Source organism: Silene latifolia, chromosome X, assembly GCF_048544455.1.
Source record: "Silene latifolia isolate original U9 population chromosome X, ASM4854445v1, whole genome shotgun sequence".
Classification (NCBI taxonomy): domain Eukaryota; kingdom Viridiplantae; phylum Streptophyta; class Magnoliopsida; order Caryophyllales; family Caryophyllaceae; genus Silene; species Silene latifolia.
The window spans coordinates 295619589-295627189 of record NC_133537.1 but is presented as its reverse complement, the minus strand read 5'-3'; the positions used below and the strand labels follow the sequence as shown (position 1 = coordinate 295627189).

At 35.4% G+C, this 7601-nt stretch overlaps 1 non-coding gene across 1 annotated transcript; it reads right to left on the bottom strand.

Moving 5' to 3' along the window:
* Window positions 1–7229: 7229 nt before the first annotated feature.
* On the bottom strand, window positions 7230–7336 carry LOC141624634 (small nucleolar RNA R71). Its single transcript, XR_012534440.1, has one exon. It is a non-coding gene; the product is annotated as a small nucleolar RNA R71 (small nucleolar RNA).
* Window positions 7337–7601: the final 265 nt, after the last annotated feature.

The following is a 7601-nucleotide window of genomic DNA, read 5'->3' as shown; positions in this document are numbered from 1 at the left end:
GGAGCGAGCGTCAGTGTCATGCCATATAAAATTTGCAATCAATTAAACATGACTAAGCTTAAATATACTAATATGACTATTCAATTGGCTGACAGGTCTATTAAGCACCCTATGGGTATCTTAGAGGATGTGCCAGTTAAGATAGGGAAATTTTTCATTCCAGTCGACTTTGTAGTGATAGATATAGCTGAAGATTCTCGTGTTCCTATTATTCTAGGACGACCATTCTTACATACTGCAGGGGCGGTTATAGATGTTAGACACGGGAGTCTTACGTTCAACATTGGAGATGATACTATCACGTTTGGTCTTGACAAAGCATCACGTCCTCCTGATTTAAAAGCTTCTTGTCATATGATTAATACTCTTGATCCTACTTTTGATGATTGTCTTGCTTATTATTTTGACAGGAGTCCACCTAACGCTCCTACTATTGCATCATATCCATGGAGCAAGAAAGTGGATGAGATAGAGAAGCTGATTTATGGAGATGAATCTCCTCCAGAGATGGTTTACAACTACGATGAGAATGTTGACATAAAAGCCGAGTTGGATGCTTTGGAAGCTGAGATTTTTCAGAAAGGAGCCAGTCAAAGTTTTTGATGGAGCTCCTATGACGGATGAAGTGCCCTATCTCCTTCCTCAAGAAGATGACATAAAAAGTGATGAACATACTTGCTCATATTTCATATTAGATTTTGAGTTTGATGTGCCAAAACTTTATTCATTGCATTTATTCTTTACTCGGACAATTTATTGGTGCTACTTATGCTTGTGTGTAGCACATGCACTACTTTTTTATTTACTGTTACGCGCTTTAAGTTGTACTGATTGTAATTTGTGTGCGCAGTTATTTTAAATGCAGAAATCTGCTCGACAGGAAGGTTCCTCGATCGAGTGTCATGGGGCTCGATTGAGTAACCCAGTGTTTTGGGTCAACAACGTAGCCAGATGGATAGGAATTGTCCGGTTGGTTATTTTTCCCTATTTTTGCAGCTGGTTTGGGAGAACTCATACGCTCTTACCCGGTATTCTCTTCCCTTGTACCTTCTTTTATTGTATTATCTATTTCTTTTCCATTCCTTTTGTTAGATGTGTCCTTTAGGTTGCTGGAGATTTTTGTGTGATTGCTATGCTGTAGGCGTCACAATGAGGACACTGTGACATTTAGGTTTGGGGGAGGAGTCTTTATTTATGTTGTGTACATTTATATAAAAAAATCCATAAAATTTAAAAATTTCAATATACAAAAACATGTTTTTCCTTTATTTTAAGTCGAGTCTTGGTGAATTAAATAACAATGATGTTAAATTGCATTGTTTTTGCATTTGAATCCAAGTTTAGTTGTCCATGTACATTGTTTTGACCCGTTATTCATGGAAACAAAGCTCATAATTCAAGTTTCTACCGTATTGACATGCCTTATATTGATTAGATTTGACACAATTATGTTGGTAAACTACTTAAATTCTAAGGTCTGTAGACCTTCCAAGGCCAGGAACATCAATAAACTGGTCTCATTGTCAATTAGGCTTGAGTGTGGTTTCTCCTTGTGGAATATGTAATATCAAATTGCACAAGTGTGACATTGGTTTCTTGATACTTTTATTGCTTTTATTTGACTAAGTACATGTGGATAGGCGGTTCTTACCGTTCAAATAAGCCATACATTACCTTATTTTGTTAGCTCGTTTGAACCCTTGTAGCCAACTTTAAATTACATCATATAGCTAAAATCCAAGAATTTGCCTACCTTATCGGGACAGTCGCAGTTGCTTATTTATCATGCCTAGTTTACTACTATGGTTGGGATTGGGACTTTTATTGTCAAATTGTGGTTGTAGTAGAATTATTAGCAATTGTGTTGTATCCTTTTGTCGGAAAAAGAAAAATATGCAGCAAAAAGAAAAACAAAGAAAGAAAAGAATCGAGAAAAAACAGAATTGGAAAAGAAAGAAAGAAAAGAAAAGAGATTGCTTCATTTAGTTTTGTTAAGGATCAAAAGGATGATCGTTAGAGTCTAATGCATATTTGGAGAGTAGGTTGTTAGCTCTCATGTGTTGTAAAGTTGAGATCATTTCTCTAAGTTGGGCTCATTTTGTTATTTTAAGATTTGGTTTTGGTTTTGGCTTAGCGCTGCGACTACCGTCTTAGCTCCACATATCCCTAACGTGCTTTGACACAAACCATTTCTGCCCCTTTAACCCATTTGCTACCCTTATTGTCGTTGATACATGTACTTTTGTCTACATATGGTGATTACATATTAGTTGAAGAAATCTCTGTCACATTAGATTGCATGCATGTTTCATAAGTCGAGTGAGTGTTTCTACTTCTTTCCATCTTTACATATAACTCACCCTACATACTTATGAGTGCATGAGTGAAATCCGCGAAAATCCGACTAATTTGTCTTGCAAGATCGAAAGGTATTTGGCATTTGTCTATAGTATGGTGACATGAGACTTGAGCTGCGTTTTCTATTTCCTGTACCTTTGAATTTGTTTTATTGGTACATTTTGGTCATTGCTTTGTTACAAGATATGGATAGCTTAGAATTTGTATGTGCATCAACATTACCTCTGAGTTGTTTATTCGCCATTTGTATGATTGCCTTTTGTATTGTGCATGTGGTGCTTTGCTTGAGGACAAGCAAAGAGATGGTTTGGGGGAGTTTGATGAGTCACAATTATATACATATTTATGCCTCCCCTTAATTGCTTTTGATACGGTTTTCGTGCTAAATTATATTAATTACATGCCTTTTATGTTAGAATATCGATACTTCCGCCATTTGATGTTTAATGCAGGAATGATGCATTTGAGGAGCAAAGGAATGAAATGGGCATCGTGGAGTAGGCATGGAGGAATACACGAAGCATGGCACGGGAATCCAAAATAATGAAGGAAGAGAAGTTAAGAAAAAAACACGAAGAAAGGAGCTGAAACAAGTGGTGCCTCGATCAAGTGGAGCTGGGCTCGATCGAGGAAGCACGTACTCGATCAAGTACAATGAGGGCTCGATCGAGGAACCTCCAGTTTCCATATTTTCCACAAATTCCTTAAGTCGGTTATGTTTTATTATAAATACCCAAACTCGTATCCTAGTTTATTTACGCTTTATTTTCCGGAGGTTTAGTAGAATTACTCTAAAAACTCTCTTAGAATACATTAGATTAGTTGACATTAATTTAGCATTCGGATCTATTGCCTTTAATTACGGTATTGTTCTAATCTTTCAATAATTATTATTTCAATTACTTGTTCATCTTTTATGTTCTTAATTATGCTTTCTATTATTGCTATTGTTATTATTATTATTATTATTATTATTATTATTATTATTATTATTATTATTATTATTATTATTATTATTAGTATGAGTAGTTAAACCTTTAATCTAGGGTGACATGGGATCTAGGTTGTTAGAAGGGGATTAAACTAATGAATTGATAGTTAAAATTGCTTATTTTTTGTTGTTCATGTTAGGTTCATATACCTATTATTAGACTCTTCTAATAGTGAACTAATTAACTTCTTAATTTGTGTTCTTTAGATCTAGTGCATGCATAACAAAATAAGAGATTAATAAGAAAAACAATGTCCCTTACATTGTAATATTCGGATTTATGGGCACAAGTAAGGTCTCCTACCTTCACTTGTTCTTGAGCTATGATCAGTATAAGGATGATCCTCCAAAATCCCAATGTAAAGATCCTCCTCTTGATTGCACCCAAGATTAGCCCTTATCACTACTAAATAATATTTACTAGATATTTATTTAGTAGTCTACCTTAAAATTGATTACTAATACTCATATATTACATTAATAATATTAGCAATTTTTATGAACAATTTAGATTGAATCTTCTCATATTTTTAGAGAGATAAATATAAATGTGAGAGGAAAGTTGCATGTGAATAGAATAAAATGAATGATACAATAAGAGAAGAAATTCTCCTCTTTTTGTATATGAAAACCGGTGGGGGGGAGCATATGCTAAGGGGTGGCATCTTTTCTTTTGCCTTTTGTCTTCACAAGAAATAGTAGGTCTTAGTCTAGTTAGACTAGGTATGATTATGTTATTTTATCACATAAAATAAAACAACCACAATCCATTACTACTCCCTCCATTTCGGTCACCAAGTATAAAATGGACTACCATTTTATTTTGTCAATTTGTCATTTCTCACACAATATGTCACATGTACATGTTATTAATTAATTTAATGCATATTAATCAAATAAATATCATTTTATAAATTAACTAAATCACATACATTAAATTGACTAGTGATACTTGATCAGATAAATAAAATGGGTCATATAATTATAATTCACAACATCTTGTAATTATAATTAACCATTCATTCTTATCTCAATTGTTTCACAAACAATAATCAATTTTAGTAATAAAGTATTTCAATTACTAAAATAAATCTTATTTAATCCCATTACAATAAGATATAAATTTTCTCTCTCTCACAAATGAATTGTTCAATTTAAAGGAATTGATTAACTTGTATCGTCATACAATTAATCAACTTTACTGATTAGGGCATCATCCTTTAGGCGTGACCTTAAGGGATCAACTGATCACCACCGTCCTACGACAGTAACGTCAAACTCTAGCAAGCCAATCGTTACCGATTAATGTTGATCAGTTGACTATATAAATGAATCATCCCTTACGTATTCTTAATATGAGATTTAAACATGTGATCACACTATTGTTGAGGACACTCACTCCAACAATCTCCCACTTGTCCGAGACAAGTATGCGTCACCAATTCTCTTGTCCTTGATGTGACTCATTTTAGAGCATATTTAGTCCCCGAATTAGCCTCGTTCCCATGCTTTTTAGTGCATAATTGGGTCATTTACTATCTTTAGTCTTTCGTTTTGCATATTCTTTGAGGTTTTGATCCCTTAGTAGGAAAGGAGTAAGAACCTTGCATTTTCATGGCAAAATGGAGCTAAATTGATCGAATCTAATGACCAAGCATCGAAGTGAAGACAAGACTAGAAGGCCTATATAAATAATGAAGTAAATGGGCAATGATGGGAAGATCCTCGCATCTCCAACAAAATCCTTGAGCATTGTTGGAGAAATAAAAGAAGAAGAAGCTCACTGGCTTACAGTCCGGGCGTCGCAGTGCACGGGACGAGCGTCCTGGCCTGCTACAATCCGAGCGTCCCGTGGCCAATCCGCTCGTCCTGACCCCTCTTAATCCGAGCGTCGCCCTCACCAAGCCACTCGGATTCCTTTCCAGTGCAGCCCGTCTCTCCCTCAAGCCGCTCGGGATGAGCATATTCTATGAAGACTAGCGAAGCGGAGATGAGCATCTCCTTCGAGAGGAGCACTTCCTCAACTTTTCTTAAGGGTCTTAATCGTCTGTTAAGCCCTTAGTAACCCTAATTTATATACCTAATCCTTAGTATAAATATCCATTGTACTAATTAGATTATACATCCTTCTTATGCTCTTTTTATGTTCTAATCTCATCTTAATCTTATAATCATCTCTTAATTAACATTAATACAAATCTCATTTCCTTAATTTCTCTATTGTTCATCCTTTATTTTGGGTAATTAAAGATTATTTGGGTATTATTGGGAGATTGACAACCTTCCATAAATCATCAAGTACTTCTATTATTCTTTGCTTATTATTTTGGAATCATCATTAGGTATAATTCTCTTAATCCCTTTTTAATTATTGTTAATCATTTCCATTCATTCATCATGTTTTGCTTTGTTAATATGATTGATAACCTTGTTAGCATGTTAAACTTGATAATGAGTGAGTAGTCTCTTAACTAGGGTTAATAGGGAATTAGGGGAAACCAACATGGGGGATGATTCATGCTTAATCTAATATGTTCACATAATTTATTTGCTTGCTTGTTGTGATCTCAACTTATGCACATGTTATGTTTGATGAAATGCGAGCCTACGAATCCTTGCATTTTTTTTACCCATCACTTACCTATTCAATGAGAATTGTAAGACATAAACCAACTCGAGTCTCATTAGACCATGCATATAGTTGAGTAGGGAGGATTAAGTCGACTTTTAGGTGTTGTAGAATCTAATCGATTCGGCTCCGGGACCCAAACCTTCCTAGGATTGTAAGATATAAACCAACTCGATCCTATCACAACAGTAATTGCTTGCTTATAATTTAAGAATATGTTTGTATGATCAATTCCCATGTATCCCCTATGAACTCATGACACCCTAGTGCTTTTAATCAATTTTTTACATCTCATTTTAATCATCTTGCTTGTTTATTTACATTGTTATTTAGTTTAGTGATCTCTTATCTCAACCCAAATTGTGACACCCTTAGACACGACCATTTATAATCGAAAATCCCACATCAATACCCGTCTCTTGGGATCCGACCTTTACTTACCTCTTTACTAATAGTAGAGTAGTTTGTGAAGTTATAAATATTGTTTTAGTCTAGGTAACTTTTGACGACGAGTAACAAAACCGATGAACCAAAAATGGCGTCGTTGCCGGGGACGGTGTTAACTTGATTTGATTTTCTTTGATTGTTCTTAGTTGTGTCTTTATTTGCCTTGGGGAAGTAAAACTCCTCAATGTTTGTTCTAATTGTTTTCAAGTTGTTTGATATTTTGCATGTCTAGAAGATCACAAGGTAACTTGTTACCCATTGATCACGAAATTAAAAGAACTTTGACAACCAATAGAAGACTTGCTAGAAATACTTTGTGAGGTATTGGTGAGATTGTGGACATTCAACCAAATAACCTTGAGTTCATCAACCCTTTTTCAAGAGAAGGAGAGGAGAACCCAACACATAACCCACCACAAAATCAACCCACAATGCCTAAATTTTCATCACATTCCGTACCAACCGAGGAGAACCTACCAAATAGTACTTCCACACCACAACATTTGACCGGTAATTTCATTGCAAAATCCGCATTTATGTAATTTGTTGAAAGAAGCCAATTTGGGGGGGATGCCTAGTGAAGACCCTCATTCTCACATGGAAACTTTTTGTGACTATTGTGATGCTATTTCACAAACCGGAGTGACTCAAGACTAAATTCGATGGGTCTTATTTCCTTTTTCTTTGATTGGTACCGTGAAACAATGGTTAAAGAGCCTTGATAAGGCTACTCTTGGTATTGACTCTTGGAAGAAATTGGCACTTGCTTTCTACAAAAAGTTCTACCCTCCGGAAAAGACTAACATGCTAAGAGCCCAAATCACGGGGTTCAAACAAAGGGACGAAGAATCTTTGTATGAAGCTTGGGAGCGATTCAAAGGAACTTGTCGCTCATGTCCTCATCATGGACTTAGCGAGTGGTTCTTGGTACAACAATTTTGGAATGGTCTTTATGAAGACTCCCGAAACATTCTCAACATGGGATCAAATGGTATGTTCACCGAAGTTGATAATAATCAAACATGGAACAACATTGAGGAAATGGCGGTCCATAACTCATAATATAATAGACCTCGGAAGGCTACTAGAGGAGGAAAGCATGAAGTGGACTCTATTACTCAATTGGGTGCTCACTTAGAGCTCATATTGATACCATTAATTTGAAGTTTGAGAAGG